The sequence below is a fragment of the Epinephelus moara genome, chromosome 21 (assembly GCF_006386435.1).
Source record: "Epinephelus moara isolate mb chromosome 21, YSFRI_EMoa_1.0, whole genome shotgun sequence".
In the NCBI taxonomy this organism is placed as follows: domain Eukaryota; kingdom Metazoa; phylum Chordata; class Actinopteri; order Perciformes; family Serranidae; genus Epinephelus; species Epinephelus moara.
In genome coordinates this window covers 34300214-34322448 of record NC_065526.1, presented here as the reverse complement: position 1 = coordinate 34322448, position 22235 = coordinate 34300214, and the positions used below count along the sequence as shown (strand labels likewise).

Genomic DNA, 22235 nt, shown 5'->3' with positions numbered 1-22235 from the left:
CTTGATTTGCCACACAGTTCATTATCACTTCTTGCAGACAATCATTTGGCTTAGCGCTTGTGAATATGGAGCCTTATCTTTTCCTGATCTTCACCTTGAGGAAAATCTACAGTAAACCATTTAGTGGCACAGTTCTTTTCTTTATGCGTGGTTAAATTAACACTGGGGTCTTTGCAGCTCTTGCTGTGGAGCCCCGGTAACGACAGAGCCCCAAGGAGCCCCCAATTATCAAGGAATGAGGGACACACAGCTAAGAAGAGCACAAAGCTGAATCAATGTACTGTATATGTCAAATGATTGACTGAAAAGAGTATTAACAGACAATGACAAATTGTTAGCTGATAAAGCCTGTGATAGCAGCCTGTTCAGTCAAGATTGGTGATAATGACCTAATGGCTAGCGCAGAGGAGGACATATAAAGCTTCTATGCTAAAATGTTGTGAATTACTCGAAAGTATCGACAGTGATGCCCAGAAACATGGACATATTGTCCACTTAAATTGATTCATATTTTTAATAAAACACTGTAGCCAATACTCCTGGATCCAGAAGTCTATTTCAAAGTGAACATCAGTGCTGCAGAGTTGAATGTCTTTTTCTGTAACATATGTTACTAGATGTTACTACCGTTTGGGTTTCTGTAATGTCAACTTCGACTTTTTTGTGAAAACATGAATGCTGTTTGAAGGCCTGGTCCATCACAGTGATATTCATTGGGATCATTCACACTGTGATGCCAGTAGTGTAATGTAACAAAGTACATTCAAATTTCATATTTCAAATTTATACTTAAAGGGAAACTTTGACTGTTTTCAACCAGCTCGATGTCATGGCAGTGAATTTGTTATAAATCACCAAAGTTTCCCTTTAAGTACAAATTTGAGGGACTTGAACCACACCTCAGTTTTTCCTTTATACGCTACTTATCTGTCTAGTCCACTACATCTTAGAGACAGTATTGCACTTTTTATTCCACTACATTTGTCTGACAGCTTCAGTTAATTTTCAGATTACACTTTTTCATACTCATCCAGTGTTTGTGATAAACTTAAGGATGATGTGAGAAAAATCTCCTACTTCTTAAGCTATGTAAACTGTTGGTTGTTGGATGTGACCCATCCACCAGCCTAATGATTCGCCCACCATACCTACACAATCCGCCCCTAAGTCCAGAGGCGGAAACTCAAGAAAAAGTAAAGTTAGCATTTAGCTAGCTTTGACACATAAGAAGAGAGTCTGTTAAGGTAAGGGTAAGGGATTTAACTCATAAATCACGTCTTCATTTATAATCATTAAAGAAAGTGAATAAAGTGTATAATTGCTACTGCCACATATTTATTCACTACAACCCCGACTTGTAGCAGGGTTCACATAAACATTGCGATGATGGGTTTGTCAAACGAAGTGTGGCTGCAGCTATAGATGTCTTGGATAATGCATCATCACAAAGCTAATAAAAGGGTTTGTTTGTTTTTTTTTGGACACCATGAAAAGTTTACTTTTTAGAGGTAGGCCTACAGGATTCTCACAGAACTGTAATGCTACAAATATAGAATATGAGGTATTACAATAGATTAAACTAGCTGACAATATGTCCCGATCCGAGGATCGGCGTCGATCTCGTTATTTTTACAAAATCGGAATTGGTAATAAAAGAGGAGGAATCAAAACAACAACAATGGCCAGGTTTTCCATCTATGTTGTTCATTGTTGCCTCCGCTTTCCAATGTATAAAGTGTGGCGACCCTGTAATTTTATGAATATATGTTTTTATAAGACAGTCAGCTGATGGCTTGCTCACCTCCAGACACTGACGTACCTCCAGACACACCCACCGGTGCTATCGGCTAGTGGGCCGATCAGCTGAGCCCAGGTAAGTTAGACCGGCCCCTACATTATGCCGCTCCTGGCAGTATGACAAGAGACGCCGGCGAATGAGAAATGAGCCAGAAGTCCTCTGCGTATTCGGCCTACCAAGGCATTTTACACCGCTCAAAGTCCGCGAAATAGGTGCGCTTCCCCGTGAAATATCATCCATCCGGCCACCGGCCTCACCTCAGAGATTCCGCCATGGATATCAAGGGATCCTACGGAGCCTCCACGCCCGAAACAACACCGGAGCATTACGGCATTCACATATGGTCCCGTGAGTTGGCAAAAGCCGGGGGTTACTTTCCGTTTCATTATTCCTTATTGGGAACCTTCTCACCGGGTTGATTTATTGTTTTGAGACTGAACTGAGTCAAAGCCAACAATGGATTTTCTTTACCTCCTTGGTTGCGGGAAAACCTGGGGTGGAGTTTTCTTTTGTTTAGCGAACTGTGTGGATTGAACTGAATTGAACTGTGATATGTTATTTGGAAATCCCAGAGTGGAGTTTTTGTTTGAACTAGATTGAACTGACTGAACGGAGCGGAAAATTTCTTTTCTTTGGTGGAAAAAATATATACTTTCTTGAAACTGATTACTGTTGTATTTGTATTTTTGAAAATTGAGTATAATTCTTTTGTTCTACAGAAACCAGGTAAAACAATTTAATTTGGGTGTTGAGGGACCTGCTTTATGGGTTTTATGGTTTCTTTGTGGGGTTTGACTGAGTAAAAGAAAAATATTTGTTTCATGTGTCAAACCGCTACAAAAGATAAAGGCCTATTTTGTTTGTTGAAGACAAGAAGAAGATATTGAATTTGTTTACATTTTGTGCTGCTGAACCAAAGATAAGCTTTTTGGATACTATTTAAATAAAAAAACAAACCTTATGGGACAACTTGGATGCATTCTTTTTTTTTTCTTTCTTAATGCGTTGCAAAGTATCGGATCAGACTTGGTTTCAAAATAAAGGACTTGTATCGGATCGGATGCAAAAAAAAAATGTGATCGGGACATCCCTAGCTGACAATATAAAAAGGAGTTCAAAGGAGCAAAGCTTTAAACATCCACAGCAGTAAAATGCAACATATACATTTATACAGTTGTGATATTAATCCAAAAACATCAGGTACAATAGTAAACTGACAGGAAACACTTTACTGCAACAAGTAGGCTACTATTAGTTTTAAATAGGTTATTTTTTCAGAAAATATTTACTTTTACATAAGTAAGGTTTTAAATGCATGGTTTTTACTTATTATTAGTATTATTACTATTATTATTACCATTATTATTATTAGTACTAGTAGTACTAGTAGTAGTAGTAGTAGTAGTAGTAGTAGTAGTAGTAGTTTTACTTAAGCAAAGGATCTGAATCTTCCACCACTGCATAATGCTATATTTCAAGTATCTGTACACTATTCCAATAAAAATCATGCATATTGATGTTTTACAAGATACATGAGTCTTATTGGAATTTCTCATGAGGTTCTCCTTTTTGGATGTTGTATTTTATTTTTATTGTACAATATGTCCATTATTAAAGTGGAAATACCCAGGAGGATAGTCTGTTAGTTACTGCTTCCTGTGATTAGGGGTAGAAGACAGATGCAGCACCAAAGTACTCATAATGACAAGTACAGAACATCCTCAAGGGTATAATGGCATTTATACAATGTCTCCTAGTGTGTATGTGGGCTGCTAAGTAAAATGTCTGCCATAAAAGAGTGAAGAAATGTAAGAGTAACAAACAGATTGCATCACTTAATAGCTCCCTGTTGTCTGTAAGAGATAGAAAAGGACCAAGTAAAGGCAAGTTATGATGCTTGGTGAGAATTACCAGCATGTAAAACCTATGTACTGATGTATTGGTTGAGACTACATGTTGTTTTAAGTCAATAACTGCATCCTCATTGGATTATAATGTACTTAAAGCGCTCAATAACAAGCTTATCTGCTTATGATACCTCGTGAGCAACTCTTTAAGTAAATGGTTACCTATGTGACCCTGCCAAAGTATAATTAGTGTAATGAGGATAAACGTTCATGAAAATGCTCTAAGTCTCTGCCGATGTCTCGGAGAAACAGGCTGCTCTGAACTGTGTCCAGCCCAACAGAAAGTTCAGATAGTTAATTAACAGCAGCAAAGTTAATTCCTGGATCACTTTATAATTAGCATATTTTGGAGTTTTTCTTTGAGGTGATGTCAGCTGCGTAATTTCTACTGTATGTGATAAGCAGGATTTGTGAAGACATACCAAACAACTTGGTGTATATTTTGTAACGCTGCAGTCAGACAGAAATCAGCCAAACAAAATGTACTCATACGGTGTGGCCAAAAGCAGGAAGGTTAAGAAACAGCATGGGTAGGGTTTTAAACTTAATCTGCATGGGCTAGAATGGCTAGGGAGCTAACAAAAGCAGTCCGGCAGAATGTAAACAAACAAGATTTTACAATTGGTAAATCACGCCTCTTCTCTTAAATTAGCTGGACGTTGGAAAGCATTATTATTTTAGTTGCTGGAGTCCAATCAGACTGCACTATGGAGCAAAGCAAAGGAGACGGGTCACTTAGCAAAAGTAAGCAAATGTGTCTCACCCCGTTCCACACTGAAATGAATGGGAAGCAAATCCGGGCTGTGTGCGCCAGAATGTCACCTGTCAGTCAGTTGGTCCAAACCAAGGAAAATTTAAATTGTAAAAATTTTTCATTCTGACATTGTGTTCAGGTCAGCCAATTTCTTGCTGGGAATTGGTTATTTTGTGCTGTCACCCTGACCAGTCAGTTGTTACTGATATATCCGTCATTTTGAGTCAACACAGACGCTGCGCCGACGGTTGGCAGGAGCAGGTTAATTTAATGATGTCGCTAGTATTTAGTTTGTTTTAAGTTGTGTTGTTAAGTAACCAAACATGTTCTAAACATCCCATGCCAACTTCATCTTGGCGTAGAATAACAACATTTAGTCATAATATCAAGGTCCACACAACGTAAAATTCTTACATCATTAGACATTTAAAATATTGTCAATCTGATTGTCATTCCAACTGAAATTTAATGTCTGTCCAAAGTAAGAGTCTAATGTCTTCCTGACGTCTTACTGATGTCCAGTGCCACATGAGAAAGAGCACATAAAGAAAGAAAGTGCAAATTATTGGTCAAGACTGCTGGACCTCAGTAAGTCCTAAATAGTGACCAACAGGTAGAAAAGAGATAAAGAGGAGTCTTGTTCTGTAATAATTAAAGGGGGAAACTGATGAGACCAACTGCACCAAGTTTTCACAGTCTGGTTATTCAGTCTGCACCAAAGTCCAATTAACAGCTTTCACACCAGCCTAAATGAGCCAAGCCAAAGGGGTTTGGCGTGAAAGCACCCTAATATATGGAAACCATAAAAACTGGTTATAAATACAGTTTCTAGTTAAGTGATTTAGTTTGTGTCCTTCACTGGTGACACATTAAAATCCACTGAAGCATTCGCTTAATAACCAAGCAAGCGTAAAACTGTCTAGTCTTAAAACAAGTGTTGCGTGAAGGTTAAACTATATATTCCATACCACTGGCTGGCATATTTTTAAACAACCTTGCCTGTCTATGTCATTTCTTTCCAATAATTTCACCATTCATGTGCGTCAGACTGTCACTGCTTTGGATTGTCTTGTGGAACTTTTAATGTGATGGCACCCAAGAGACATAATGACACACAAGGTGTTCTTTACTGTGATTACTGGTATGACAGCAACAAGATTAGACACAGGAAATTGCACCAACAGTGTCATATGTTCAGTCTTTTTACTCGTGCAAAGTCTTTCTTTTCATAGCAGGATATCAGACAGTTCGGCTGCAATGACAAGTTATATTATGGGTTTTAATACTAGTTGATAAACTCAACAACTTCACATACTCACTAATTTTCACTCATGCACCCATAATATATGAGTGCACTCTTCCATCCCATCTTCATGGCTCTCATGTATGAGATTTAGATGGAGCGAGGTGGGTGGGTGAGAGGCAAAGGTCAACAGAGGGGATCAATAGCAATGCATCTGCTTACATATCTCTAAATGACTCTAACCACTGTTTTAAAAACCACTCTCAACACACTCAAAGGCCAGCACTCATTGACTTTCTACTTGTATGTAGGTGAGTGTATAGGCATGTGTTTGTGTGTATCCATTTTTAATTGGTGCAGCCTGTCCCTCTGAGAGTTCCCCACCACTTCTCAAACAATTAGTTTAATGGAGCAGTACTCTAGTTTCTGGGTTAGCAAAGTCAATACATTGACGTCCCGCAGACATAAAGTGTCAGTGCAGCCACTCATACGGCCATAGAAACTCTGCTACACTTTAGATTGCACACAGCCTACCCAAAGTCCACTCTAGTTAAGCTAAATCCACTATTAGAGGAAGTGTGATTTCTGGGAGCTTGGACATTTGGGAGAAAGATTTAAGAGCCATGTAGACAAAAAGGAGTCTCAAAAGGCAGAGGCTTAAACCAATTCACAACACATGCAAGTGATACAAAGACAGGGCACAATTGATACCGTATACGTACGTATGTATTGTCTGCACCATGGATTATTAGCTGAACAGGCCTACTGAGCATAGGCCCAGGGTCCCCGTTCCTTAACTTACACAATATATCTCAAATTAACATGTACTGACAAGGAAGAGACTTGAAATGACCAAATAGAGACACAAAAAGACGATGAAAAAATGCAAAGGAACTGCAAAGAGGCACAAAATAACTACAAAAATGTGCAAAACAACCACAAAGAGACACAAAATGACTACAAAGAGACATAAAATGGCCTCAAGGAGACACAAAGCAATCACAAGGAGACACAAAACAGCTACAAAAGACACAAAACAACCACTAAAAACAAAATTACTTCAAATAGACACAACATTATCTCAATAAGACACAAAATAACCTCAGGGAGATACAAAACAACAACAAATAAACATAAAATGACTACACATAAACACAAGACAATCAAAAGGAGATAAAATGACCATAAAGAGACACAGATCCACAAAAAGATGCATAACGACTACAAAGAGACACAAAACCACTACGAAGTCTGTGTGTCTTTCTCCTGTGCAGAAGGAGCATGGTTTGCACTGTACAATTACATCATATTCTCATTTCAAAACTTAAAAATATAAAATATAAATTCTCTTTTTGCACTGTTGAGGCTGGATCAGTCATTTGAGAAAAACTCTACCCTTAAATGGCAATGATGTTATTTATTTATTTTTTTACAAAAACTGGTTGAAATGTTTGTAATTTTCTTCATACATTAACTCATCCTTCTCACATTAATTGATTTTGCTGCTAAATAGATTCAAATGATACAATAACAAAAACTTTTTGCAATTAACCTCTCAAACAATTTATGACCCAATACAAATTGTTTTTCTGTTTAATTTGTATCTCTTTGTTTAATCCATACAAAAAACAAAATGTAAAATCTTTTGGTTTTAGGGTGAGTTATATGATGCAACCCTTTCCTTGTGAACAACAGCTGGACGTAGTGTCTGTGCTTCATAGCCCTGAGTGAAAAACAACATGTCTGCACACAAACCAAAACAAAAACCTGTGCCTTATGTCTATATCTCTCTAAAAACATGTTCAGAAGTGATCATTAAATGGGCTGGTAGGCTAAGTGTTTCCTGTTGCTTTAAGTCTTTATGCAGAGCTAAGCTAATTATGTCCTGACTCCAGCTGTGTGTTGGATAGAAAGCCAATACTTCCCTAAATGCTGAACTATTCCTTTAAATACCAGAATTACCACCTCTCAGTTGTATGCTTTCGCCAACCAGTCAGGTTGCAGTTTAGATTCATTTCTGTCCAGGCTCATGTCATAAATTTACTTTACTGACTTTAATAAAAGATGTGTTTTTGATGAAATGTGGATGCTTTGTACAAAAATAGTCATCTAAGATATGAGCCTTTGAATTATTGACAAAAATGTGTTTTGTGAGGTCACAGTAACTGTATCCTAATCTTTGAGTCCAAGTGGAAGTTTGTGCCAAATTAGAGGAAAAAAACATGTATGGGCGTTCCCGAGATATCATGTTCACGAGAATAGGATGGAGGTGAGGTCACAGTGACCTTGACCTTGGACTTCTAACCTCCAAAAATGTAGTCAGTTCATCCTTGAGTCCAAGTGAATGTTTGTGCCAAATTGGAGAAAAAATTCTCCAGGCACTCATGAGATATGATGTTCACCATAGTGAGATGGACATGAGGTCACAGTGATCTTGACCTTTGACCACCAAAATCTAATCCGTTTATCTGTTGGTCTAAATGGACTATGGTGTTCCTGAGATATTGCGTTGGTTGTTCAGCAGAGGCATTCAGCATATATGTAACAAACCAGCTTGATCAGAAGGATTTAGGTAATTGAGAGGAGTCAAAGAAAATTATGCATGAAAAGCGAACTCCTGTAATCATGTGTACAAATCTTGAGAGGCAGGTGTGTCTAAAAGCCATTGTGAGGGACAAAAGACAGAAGAGATCCTGCACACTGCACAGAGAAGACAATTGTGTATAAATAAAGAGAAAACTGAAAAATGAGAAATGTTCAGCTAAAAACCAGAGCATTTTAGCATCCAGGGTCAACATATATTTATCTATGTAAAAATGACCCATGGACATGTAATTTTCTCAATTCCTTTTCTAATTACCACTGAAAATGATGTAAAACATCAAAGTAATTTTGCTCCACAGTGCGGATGGCAAATATTTCTCCGAGTGAATGCTCAGCACTTTTCCAGTTTAAAGAGATTACCCCAAAGCAACCAGAGATAGCGTCAACAGAAGACATCTGCGAAAATGCACCTTATCTAACCTTTTCTTACTGACACTAGAAATGAGAATTTACTGCGAGTCTGCACCACAGTATTCATGTCACGTCTCACCAGCGATACAGGCAGCATTTGGAAGTTCACTCCCTGATCTCACAGCAAATGTTAAAAAGAGAGGGGTAGGGAAAAAAAGGACGTTTAGATTTCCTTTAATCTTGCCAGTCAAATGTGCGCTCTCATTCCTACAAGCACTTCAGAAACTGACATGCAAGCAAGTTTATTTATCCATTCAGCATGGCTGCCTCGCCTCTGCTGTACATGTCTGAGGTGCAGGTTCACATGAGGCGTGTGCGAGTTATTGTTACGGTCTTATTCCTCTCAGCCTTCAGGTTACAATGTGCATCCACTCAGTCCTGCTGCTGCCACTGCAGATGATGTTTCTATGGTCTGCTAAATTTGTTCTTCACACATCTGTCTACACACACATAATTGTTTTTTACCTAACACTAGAACAATTTAGGTCATAAGCAAAGTAGATTTAAAGATGTGAAACTAAATTATTTTTGAAGATACACTGTATCAAACACCTAAAGACTGATTTAACTGGTGTTTTTTTTGCCAATTAGTCAATTTGCTATATAAGAAAAAGAAAAACCCAAAGAAAATCATCCCCCAACTCTGCAGTTCCCTTCAGCTCTACAGAGGAATGGAGCAATTCAACATCTCACAGCTCTTTGCTGTAGTTTTATGACATGCAATATAAGTGTTTTGGTTCACTCTTACTGCTGTCATCAACCTTATTTACCACAAAGGCACGCAGCTGTTTACGCAAAAAAGCTTTGATAATCCCTCAGAACACTATCTGTCAAGGACCACACAGCAGACTGACAAGGTTAGCAACTAGCTAATGAACATAGTGGAGGATTTCACAGCTAAAGAGTCAGTTATTTCCCTCAGGCATTGGTGAAGACCAAAAGAGAGCTAAAAGAGAGTGAGTAATGGACTTGCATTTGGCAGGTGGTCAGAAACAAATGCATAATACTCTGTGTATAATAGCAACTGTTTGCTAACATGTTCACCATAGAAACTTTATAAGGTGATAATATGCTAGTGCTGTGTTGACAGCTATTTGTTCTGTTTTGTATCCACAAAATAAATGACTGCAGATTTAACATCTCATGGGCAAATTTAAAAAGAATATATTGCAGCTGGTGATATGTGAATTACACATCACTTCCAGCTGTTGTCGTCTCGTCTCAAGGTCCAATTTTCACAAGGTATTGTGCCAGTGATATTATAGTGCAGGCATGCCTATTAAATTTTGCTGCTGAGTGCAATTTGCCCTTTTTTGTATCTGATTGTAATTATCCATGTTGCAAAGTATAAATGTTGCCTTTGCGCCGAGAGGACAGTCAGCAGAACAATGGCAGGGAATAAAAGAATACCGAAATATCCTTTTAAAATATCTGCTCGCAAGCATGCCTGCATGACAATGCCTTCCCCTGGCTACAATACTGCTGTAATGATAACTTGAAAGTCTGGGCGTGACACATTTTATAAACGCACTTCAGTTACCACCAAGTCTCTGAAGACGCTATTAATTTCACTGTAACTGCTTGTGGCTGTTGCCGCTGATCTTTGTGAATTTGACTTTTTTTAAATCAGGTTCATTCACATAGAAACAGGCCAATTTTAGACTAAATGTATAGCTATTACCCAAGTTAAATACAATCAATCAATAATTTATTTGTCACATGACAATATACAAGGTACAGCTCCAGTGAAATGTGATCTAATCAGCTTGTATGACTCATGCACTGTAATGTAGTCCTTTTTTGTGTCTTCTTACATGGATGGTTCTAGTAATCCATGGTTTCTGGTTGTGGAATAATTTAACTGTCCACACATCCCAGCCTCAACAAGACAGCCACATGGTTGCCCCTTCCAAACACGGGCAGCACAACACTGCAGCTGGGGAACAGTGTATAGCATGATGCATAGCAGGAACTGGACAGCACTTCACATTCCCACTGTCACACCAATCCTTATTCACCGTGAAGCACACACCTCCTCTCCTTCTTTCCCCAGAGTTCTCTGCTACGTCAGATTGGCATATCGAAAAAGAGCCTCCCAGATCAATGGCGCTGTCCTGGGTTTAGTCAATTTTCTGTGAATCACAAAATACTACAATTCCTGATATCTAGAGGTCATCCAGTTTATTTCCCAAAGGCGGTATAATGACTAGCAGGATGCTAATTCTGCTGGTGCTCATTCTTTACTATCTTTTCTTGATATTTACCGATGTTTACATTTGAAAATATTGACTTGGCTAGCAACTAGCTAGCAGAAGACGGCAGGAGTAGAGTTTACAGACTGGTAAGTTGATTTTATCATCCCAATGAGTGACTCAGAGCCACACGCCACCATTGTCTCAGGCCAAAAAAGGCGATACAAAGTCTTACAAAATAGACCTAAGTACATAAATTTAGCACAAATTTGTCCAGCTGACAGAGAGGTGACTGGAAATGTTTGTGCAAATAGCACCACAGCTCTACTATGTAGATAGGTGGATTATCGAGAAGGAAGTGGGTATACTCTCCTTTATATCTTAATGACTTCTTGGAAAAGTCAAAGAGGTGAGTATACCCAGTATACCTACATACACCCTCCACTGCACCACTGCCCTCAGTGTATAATATATAAATGTATATTACACAGTCCTGTACAGTCCATTTTGACCAGTAGGGACAGAAAGCATGCCTTGAGCAACTACTGTGTCAGAAAAGCAACAGAACGGGTTGAGAGGATTCATCATGATAACAACCAACAATGTTACCTGCTACAGTTGTACTCAGCTCATGGCAGAATGATACATTCTGTGAAATACATGCTTGCAGACTTTAGTCTTCCAGACCAAGTTCAGTACATGCATGCAACATTTCCTGCAGATCTCTTGTGCATTGCTTTTACAGGCCATGTTATTGAGAAATGAAACCAAACTGTGACACTAACAATGTTAAATTGATAGCTTCTTGTGCTTTTTAGTTACCAGTCTACAACATTTCAAAATTCTGGTAGGATTTTTAGCCTTTAGGCACGTCTGCTGACATTAGGGCTTCTAATCTTGTAAGACCTCCTGTGATGTGTGATTCCAATCACAGCAACAATGCATCGTCACAGCCTCTCTTTGCTGGAAGTGGTGGGCTATATCTGCAGTCTCTGTAATCCTCCACACAGCAAAGGACAGTTCAGGACCCCATAGATGGCTGTAAACATCAAACATGTTTGATATTCTCAGGGCGGTTCACAAATTGATTGTTGTGGTTAAGATTGAATCTGGACTGTAAATGTCTCCGAAATGTTAGGGCCAAGTTATCATCTGCTTGTTCCCTGCTGTTATCACTGCCTCTCTCACTTTCGCTCTGTCTCATTCTTCTGTGGTGCGCTCTTCCTCTTCTTTCCGCCTTTGCCCATGTTAGGTTTAAATAGTATTTCTGTTTCACAAAAGCACATAGGTATTTGTCTTGATATTGTGGCAGGTGGCAGGATTTTAATATGCTTCTTCTTTCTCTCTGCTTTTGTTACCATTGCTCATATTGCATCTTTGGTATTACTTTATTTTTTTACCATCATCACCTTTTGAGAGCAGAAGAACATTATCGGTCAAGCCAACTTTGTGCCGAGCACATTTACAACACAATACTTTTGTCTCTCTTTATTATGTGTTAGCCTTGATAATGAAGCCCATTTGTCAAACACATTACTTTTAAATTACTGCTCTGTTGCTGATTTTATTCCTGCCGGGACAAAGAGTAAAAAGTCTGACTGGGAAATGCTGAAATGTCTTTAATGCTTCACATTAGATGCAAATTGCTCTAATTTTGCCTCAGTCCATTTATAGCTTAGAGGAAGAGTTTCTCTGTGGGTGGGGAGGAAACTAAGATTTTCATATTAGAGGTGACATTAAATCTATCACAGTGTGTCCCAGTGTAGGTGCAATACTGTTCATGTAAATTACATTGTCCTCATTCCCTGTTAATGCTGATATATGTATATGGAATATGGGCTGTGGGTTTGAGCAGTAACTGGTATTTTACTAACTAGTATAACGTCATTTCAATTCAAATGGTTTGTTGGTTTAAGTAACAAGCAGGGGCATGTCCAGGAAGGGCCCTAGGGTCACACTGGTCACAAGAAAATCTTGACTCAGTGTCCATATACTATTTTTTTCAGGCATTTTCAATCAGTGTTTCTCATTCCATCCTGTAGAGTTGAGAAAAACTGGTTGAAATGGAAAACTGGTTGAATAAGACTGTGGAATTTGTTGTTTGAGGAAAAAGTCATTGAGGCAACCCTGGATTACTATTTGTTTTGCAAAGTTTTGTTGTTTAGCATGAAAAATTAAACACTGTTTCCAAGGTCATCCTCCAGGATTGCCATAGTCATTGGGATTTGCCACCATGAATATCTATGCAAAATGATGTCATGCCATACATCCAATATTTGTATAATTGATAATAATTGAGTCCAGACTAGAGATGGGTGATACAGCCAAAATCTTCTAATACGGTATATATAAGCACAACATTTCATACCACTGCTACGCTGATGACACCCAGTTATATCTCCCACTTGAATCTGGTGACAACAACAACAGCTCAGTTCAGTCCCTCCTTGACTGTCTCCAGGAGGTGAAACTCTGGATGTCGACAAACTGTCTCCAGTTAAACAACAGTAAAACCGAAGTGGTCCCTCAAACACCACTGGGGACATTGCTCACCACCTAGGGTCCCTGGCGTCCGACCTTCATTCCCATGCCAGAAATCTTGGTGTCATATTTGATTCATCACCCAAATTTGAAAAACAAATCAACGCCTTGGTCAGAGGTTGCTTTTTCTATCTCAGAAATATCACCAAAGTCAAACCATTCCTCTCACTTACCGATCTGAAAACCGTCACTAAAAGCCCTAATTTCTTCTCGCCTCAATTATTGCAAATCACTTTATTTCGGCACCAACCAGTCTTCTCTGTCCCGTCTGCAGCTGGTGCAGAACGCCAGACTAATAATCGGCACAAAAAAGAGAGAAAGCATTACACCCGTCCTGGCATCTCTGCACTGGCTTCCAGTCAAGTTCAGAACAGAATTCAAAATCCTACTGTTTGTCTTCCCAGTACATCTCTGAGCTCCTGTGCCCCCTCACCAACCCCAGACCTCTCAGATCCTCAGACCAGCTGCTCCTGGCTGTCCTTCGTTCAAAGTAAAGGGGCAGGTGAGATTGGGCCTTTGCAGTGGCCGCTCCCAAGCTGTACAACGCTTTACCTTTTTCTACCAAATGTGCCTCCTCTGTAGTTATGTTCAAGGTAAAACTAAAAACTCATATGTATTCCCTGGCATTTTATTGTCCTTAACGGGTCCTTGTTGCACTACATTATGCTGATTTCGTTGATTAATTGATATTTGATGTTGACTCACATGTTCTGTACAGCACTTTGGTCAGCTCTGGTTGTTTTTAAATGTGCTTTATAAATAAAGTAATCATATTTGTAACGATACAATAATAGTTCCGAAAATTGCATTAAGAAATGGTTTAAAATAACCATGCTGTGTAATCCTTCATCAACATTATTTTCTTCTTTTATTTGGAAATTGCATACAAACAAAAAACAACTGCCTCAGGAGACAGCATTTGAGTTAAAATATTTAAAACAGTAAAACTAAATTTCTTTTAAAATCGAAGCTTTAAGGTTCCTGAGAACAATAAATTCACGTGTTAAGGGTTTCTATATTCAAAACGTCACTCTTCTCTTCCACTTTTGCCCAAATCACTTACCTTGCGAGGCAGCTGGACTCACACGATCATGTGACAGTCACAAAATAAAGTGAGAATCCAGCCCTGATTTGTTACAGAGTCTGCCACGAATAGCTCCTGCAGTAGAAATGAAATTGCCAAATCTCTACCTGTGATACATTTCTTCCATTGCTGGTTTATACTGTCATATTGCCCAACCCCAGTCTGGACTAGAATGGTAAACCAACCAACTGGCTGACCTACATTGTCACCCCTTGCTGTATGCATGGCAAAAAAGCTTGCTTGTAGCCCCCGTTGGCTGCCAATAGCTTAGCCATGCTAATCTCAATGTGTGCAAGGTAGAAATCCAAGTATAGGTCATTTGAAAAGGGTGACAACCTAATCATGTTCACTCCAAACTCCTTCAACGCTCAGGTGACATACCATCAAGCCACTGTGATAAAACGACTCGCCATTTAATTACCAGAAATGTATTATGTTTTATGTTAATGCGATCACTCAGCATGTTGGCGAACCCACAGAAATTCAAATGAACACCTACATGCTTTTCTGATCACAGTATCAGATACATGGAAATCTGCATTGGGTGGACAGATTGAAATAATGTAGAGTTCTAAGAAACCAATTTTAAATGCAACAGACTTTGTCCAAGGTCTTATTAAGTTAATATTAATAAGGTAATTTCCTTTCAGTCTTACCATGTCAAAGATAGACTGTGACAGTAAAGTCTTGAATTAATTCTAATACACTGCATGCATGGTTAATTTAAGGAAAGATCAGCGAAAAGATGAAAAGGCAGCAGGTATTGAAAAGTTGTTCTTCAAATTGGACAAAAAGAAGGACACAGGGAAAGATGGTGAACAGACAACGCAATCTGCCAGCTAGAGGTGACTGCCACAACATATTAAATCAATGAATCTACTGAAAATAATGGCACCTACATTTGCCTTAAAGAATCTACTTAGAAATTATCAATGAGGAATATGCCATGACATCAAACAGCCGTACTGGTTTGGTTTCATTCGCTTGCATTAAGGAACTGATAAAGTGATCGTCCGCTCTACCTGTCTCTTTAGCTTGAGCAGTATATAAGCTTACAGAGTCCCGCCGCTATTTTTTGGATCAATAACACATGTATTGGCTTTTCTTCTGGGGTTGCACTTTGTTGATCGATACAACAATACTTCTGCGTGGTGCTCTGAATTAATTACACACAGGCTGGTGTGCATGACTACAGTGAAGATCTAAGTCTGGGAATGTTACTTTAGGGAAGTCATTTATTTCTGTGGTCTGTAAAAGTTGCTCGATTCTGCCTGTCAGGGCTGCTGGAGCCTCGGCAGTGTTTGTATGTGTGGAGAGTGCACACTATTTGCTCTCTGGTCTCTTAGTGAGGCAGAAAGTTTTGAAAAATGCCTTTTCCTCTCAGCACCTTTGAGGAGGAAAACTATTGTGTGGCTGCTCATGGAGCCTTATCAGAAATCGGTGAGAGGCTGTTTTTCTGCATCGCAGACAAGAGGAAGGGAGAAATTGATCACCTAAACTATTCCCAGGCCTCAGATTTAAGCAGCTTTAAGAGGGGGAGTTTTGTCATAGCTGCTTATTTCCCACTATGCAAACATCGGAACTTCTCCCCAGGCTCTTTAGAATTGCCAAAGCCATTTGACGAATCATTTTCTCCGAGTGATACGGTTGTAAAGTGGCTGTGTACATGGGCTTTCATTCCACTCTAATAATGCCGAGCTGAGCTGAACTGAGCAGAGATGAGATGAGAAAATAGATCGGGCCACATTGAGCTTGGTGATGGCCTTACAGATAAAACTGCTGCAGTGTTGAAGGGGAGGGGGGCATGACTAAGTAAAATCAGGTCAGACAGACCTTAACAGACACAAAACAAAAACATAATATCTTAGTTATGGAGTTGGTAACTGAATCACATCGTCCAACATCTCAAATCATGTGCAGGAAATAAAAATCTACCTGCTGAGGCAGGCAATGGGCCTCATGAAAAACATTTTCATATTCTTGAAATAAACTTGTCCTATTTTTTGTGAGGTTTGCTTGCTCATACAAGCACTCAAAGTTGGATTCAATAGGGAACTGCCCATTGGTTCGACAGCCCATTGGTTCGACATCCCATTGTTCCGACCATATTAAACTCATTGTTCCGAAGTCCGTTCCGAAATCATCATGATGCCCTGTGGTTAAGGTCTGGTTAGGTTTAGGCACAAAAACCACTTGGTTAGGGTCAGGAAAAGATCATGGTGTGGGTTAAAATGAAAAAGAAAGTGACAAACACATAAGCCGTGAGCCTGCTTCGCCTCAAGCCGATCACGGCGCACAATACGCCCGCCGCGAGCCGTTCAGCACCGCGGACAGTCGGCAATACGCCCGCCGCGAGCCGTTCAGCACCGCGGACAGTCGGACTAATGGGATGTCGAACCAATGGCATGGACCCATTCAATAAACCCTCTTCGCTGCATGGACTTGTTGTGAGTTCTCTTTTTTAACTACATAAACAGCTCATCACATCTGATCATGCAGACATCTAATCTTAATTTTATGCCTTATAAGGCTGAGTATTTTAACTCCTACAATCCATTCTCTTACAGAGTCTACATTATACTTAATTATGCAGATACTGCTCACTGCCTTTGGATAATCTTCACAGAGAGAAAGTGGAAAGTACTATATTTACTAACACAATATGTTCTTTTCAGCTTTCTTGTCCATTTTTAGTGGTTTGCTTAAGAAAATAAACATTATTTTGATTATTTGCAGTCCACGTAGGACTTACGTATTCTTTCAATATCATGATATCTATCTGTCTAGAGCAATCATGAATTTTGTTCATGTCCAAGAAAAAAAATCTATAAGAATATGTGAATGTGACAAGTTACCTTAAATAACTTGTATGGCAATGAAAAATCCGTTTGTATGAGTGGTTCTTGCATATGGCCAAATGTTGCCACAAAACAGACATCAAAACTCCATTTTATCTCCTGTTCCTCTGAAAAGGGAAGTTTTCCCATGATACTGCAGTAACAACAAAGTACAGCCTTTCATTTCACTGAACAAACAGACTCCAAGAAGTGCAGAACAAAGACCGCCGGTGCAATTTGTCCATCGTTGTTTGACTTTGACAACCTTCTTCTCCTGTAAGAACCTTTTGTGAATGGATAAGCCGTATTTGTGTGTCACTTTTTCACCCGTAAATTGTGTTCTGCATCAAGGAGTGAGGACAAGTACAAAGGCACCCTTTTTCAGAGCGCAAGACTAGAACAGCATCTTTACATAACCACTCAAAATGCCCTGAACTGCTCGGAAACCTTTTATGTTTAATTGTTTCTAGTGGATTTTAGGAGATGGGGACTACAGTACTTCTGAGATTTTCCATTTTTTTCACCCTCTCAGTTTTGTTTTCTTTTTACTTAAGTAGAAATCCCTCTCAAACTCACCTGGGTTACCACTTCTGCCCTTTGCCCTCCTATTCAAAAATGTCTTCCTCTCCTGTCCGTTTCTCCCCTTACCCCCTTCAATTCTCTCTTTTCGGTGACTCTGCTATCAACACACTAGGCAGCTGGATTCAGACAGTACGTTACCCTCTACCTCCCCTGCCACTTCAATTCCAACTCTTGGGGAAGAGGCTAGAGAGACCATTAAACCTAGGTGGACAGATCAATAGAGAGGGAGCTTTGATGGTACTTTGCCCCAAAAGAGAGAGAAGCACAGGTGTGTGACAAAGGTAAGGGAGGTTAGAAGGTTGTAGAGGTTTGGAGAAGCTGCTTCAGGATAAAAAAGAATAGTTTCACCACCTCTCAAGTACAGAGAGATTGATTGGAGAAGTTGCCTCCGAATTTAGTTTTTAGATTGGTATCATCACAAGCACCAGGAAAATTAAATTTGTTCAGCACACACAGTACTTGACCTCATAAGTGTTGAGTTCAAAGTAAATACTGATATGAATAAGGATGTGGAAGACGTATTATTTTGCAAGGTTGTTCAGTTAGTGTTGTCGCATGAAGAAAGAACTTCATGAAAGCAAAAGTAAAGCATCGTTGCTTTGAACAGGGTTGCACTGAAATGAACTGCAAGAAAATGTTCACAGACTCACTTCAACTGACAACTTCTCACAGTTTTCTGTACTGCATTCAGGTTGCAAGCTCATGAAACCTTTCGAAATGAAAGCATCTGTTCAGTTGAGCAGCAGTGGCATTTAATCTAGCAGAGTGATTTCTATTTATATATGTGGTGGTGCTGCGAGCCTGTGAATTCCCTTAATTGTTCTAGTAATTGTACCCATTTTTGTTCTGCAATGTCCCTTCAGTATCTCCCTGCATTGTCTGTCCTCTACATTTTAAAATAACACATTTAGGTGCAATTTCTAGCTACTAGGAAACTTTGGTTATTGGTGGTAAAGCAAGTGGTAACTCAAAAATAAAGTCTCTCTGTGTAGAAATCTTTATGTCATTATAACATCTTTAGGCCCATGTTGGCATAGGCTAGTGAATCTGGTGCAATCTATATGTTTAGTAATGGAGATATTTGCAGACCTTTAAAAAAGCATGTGTGACCAAATTATCTGAGTTAAAAAGTCCACTTACTAGCTTTTTTGGTGTTTTCAAATGCAGCTTTTTAACATTTAGGTGATAAGGTGACACCTGAGCCAGTTTTATTAGCTGTTGAGGACAATGAATATGTTCCTTTCAAAAAAAATTTTCATCCTACCAGACGTTGCGCTAGACTTTTTCGTCACCGGTCATTTTGACCAACAGAGTCATAAAAATCCGGTCATAATCTATTTTTACCGGTCATTTTAATTTTCGTTTTAAAATGATAATAAAGATATTCAAAGACATTTAGTTTTCATTCGTTCGTTTTTAATTAATTCAACAAGCAAGTTATAAAGTGTGCATTAATAAGGGCATGAACGAAAAGATGAACAGTCACATCCACACACCGCAGTGCCTCAGTTCGGCGTCTGGTCTATTTTTCACGCGAGCCGCGAGCGCTTCTGTCAAGCTGGATAGAGCGGATCGTACCAAACAGGAAGTCGGACACAAAAAAGACGAGAGAATCCGGCCAATAATATAACAACAGCATGCACTGAGGAACGTGAGGAGAAAATACCGTGTTTATAATTTAAAATAACACAACAGTGCATAACCGAACACATTTTTCAATACCCTAATCACTTCATTACAATTTTAATTTTGTGTCACCGAGCCTACAGGCATAACTGCATGAATTAAATGGTCAGAACAATATGCCCTATTCATTCAGTGTTAATCCAACACGCTCAATACATGGACATGCAATGACAAATTGTTAACTTTTTACGTTATAAAAAATTATTAAAATATGGACTTACCCATGTTTAAAATGACCTGTTGAAGTGAAAAAACGAGTACTGACGGGAACAGAGTGGAGTCGATGTTTAACCGGCGCGGAGAGCGCAGGAGAAATGCGCTGCCTGTGTGGACAGTCAAGCACCTGCGAGTATACTCGCAGGACTTCTGCAGCACTACCGCATCTGGTGTGTCCAGGCCGTTATGTCAACAACGCTACATGAAGCAGATGAATGACTTTTTCTCTGCAGTGTGAAAACGGCAGCCACTTAAACCACTGACTGTGCACTCCGCCGCCAAGTGGGCAGGGGTGGTAATTGCAACCGGTCAAAATAACCGACAGCCTTCAGATTTTCCGGTCATTGTTGTAAAAAACCGGTCAATGACCGAGAATATCCGGTTAATGCAACCCCTGCATCCTAGTGCCCACAAGTTGGTCCATTGGGGGTTATTGGCATGCATTGCTGCCAAACGCAGTCCCATGGTAATGATACCAATGAGGGGTACAATCAGTGGCCTTATAACTCACTACAATCTATCAGAGAACTCTCTTAATGTCTGGTGGGATTTCTCTGGAGAGGGAGCACTTGCTTATACTTAGTTGAATACATTTTCTATCAGTGATCATTCCTAGATCAGAATTGCAGGCCAAAGATGGGGAAAACAGCATTTATGATGGATGGATGAATAGTCTTCTCTGTTCTGAAATGGGCCAATGAGTGTATTTTTACATTTAAAATGTCTTAGAAGCTTGTATTTTGTTACTTTGAGACTAAAACAATATACCGATGATACTCTTATCGATTGTTCTACCTCATCAATTTAACAATGCATTTTTTTTGTAGCAATTTTTGTAGTCTACTTTTGATGTTGCCCAGTCCAATGAAGACACATCTACGTTAATGTTGTTTTCCTGTGGCAGAGAGTTACCAGCTAACCTCCTCAGAATCTCAGTTTATGAAAAAATTAAGTTAGTTTGGAATTATAATATATTTCAAATGTTTCCAACCCTGTAATGTCAAAACCACCAGTATTTACATTGCTATACATTACTGAAAGAAGGCTATTAATATAATGTTTGTCTTTGATTTGCCAATGAGTCTCTAAAACATTCCAGGCAAGAAAACACTTGGCCCTGGCAATGTACCTTCATTCAATCACAGTGATGTGAATGCAGCTGCCAGATAGTATTGTGAGAAATATTGATCTATCAAAACATATTGATACTGAATGTTTGAAACGATTTCAATACTAATTTTCCCACAGTATCGGTACACCCGCTGTACTTTCTCGCTCTCTCCTACTGTTAAAGATCACTGCAGTCATTCTGCTGTTATCTGCTACTTACCAAGAAAAAAGCTGTTGTCATGTTACAGCCTTCTTCAATTTATCTTATGATAAAAAATTGAAATGTTATGCCCTCAAACTCAATTTTCTAGTGTGGTCACAACACTACTCCCCAATGACTTCACATGTCTACACTTAATCACTGGGTTCAGATGTTTTACAAATTAATTTACTTTGTATACTAGTGATCAGTGGCCATCAGTGTAGATATGCAGAAGTGCCCACAATATGAATTTCTCTCTTTGAGCTGGTCTGTCTGTACCTATGTGCTTTAGGCATCTGCTTAGAAACCAAAACCAATCACACTGCCTCTTCCACTATGAATAAGAGGTTATTACATTACAATACATCTGTATAAGTGTAAGTGGATATTATTTATGATTTTTAATGGCATGAATTACATTTTCCTAGCCACTTTATGTTGTCTGTATTGTAGTAATAGTCTTGCCAGTGTTGTTGTTATGCTTCCTTCTTGGCAATGTTTTGCTTGAGAAAGAATTCAATTTTGATGAGACTTTTACCTGGTTAGATAAAGAAAAGAAAAGAAAAGAAAAGAAAGAGGAAAGTAGTTCTTGCTGTTTATCAATGTTACATAAAGCATTGTACATTCATGACTTATTTGGATTCATACAAGCACAAATGCATTTTGGATGTTTCTAGGGCTCCGGCGTGCACTATTTCCAGCTTTGTCAAACTGTGGTGTTAAATAATTATGAGCAGGTGGGTTGGGTGCTGAACCTTGGAGCACAGCGCAGAGCAGCACTGTCATGCCAACAACTGGCCCCTAGGGTAAGAGAGGAGAAAGGAGGCAATACAGAGAGGACACAGGCTAAGAGAAAAAGGTCAGTCGCTCAAAAAATATTGAGTCACTTGGTGGTGTCTTTTCTAATGTTTACACAAAATATAAAGATGCAAAATAGCATGTCCGACAGACCTGAGTAGAGATAATTATTTTAATTACTGCCAGGGGGAATTTTAGGTGAAAACACTGAGCTTTTTTTGGCCACCGTCACTTCTCTCAGTGTAGGAAAGGGTCTGTGATGCTGGAGGC

General features: G+C 39.2%; 1 protein-coding gene across 3 annotated transcripts in view; it reads right to left on the bottom strand.

Annotated features, from left to right (window-relative positions):
- Window positions 1–22235, bottom strand: part of brinp2 (bone morphogenetic protein/retinoic acid inducible neural-specific 2) — a 347460-nt gene that overhangs the window by 235523 nt on the left and 89702 nt on the right. The window contains exon 1 of one of the 3 annotated variants that reach the window (XM_050033565.1): window positions 19861–19997. The exons of the other annotated variants lie outside the window; for them this stretch is intronic. The gene's annotated coding sequence lies outside the window, so the exon portion shown is untranslated. Of the gene's footprint in view, window positions 1–19860; window positions 19998–22235 lie in introns of those variants that run through there. 3 annotated transcript variants of the gene reach the window in all.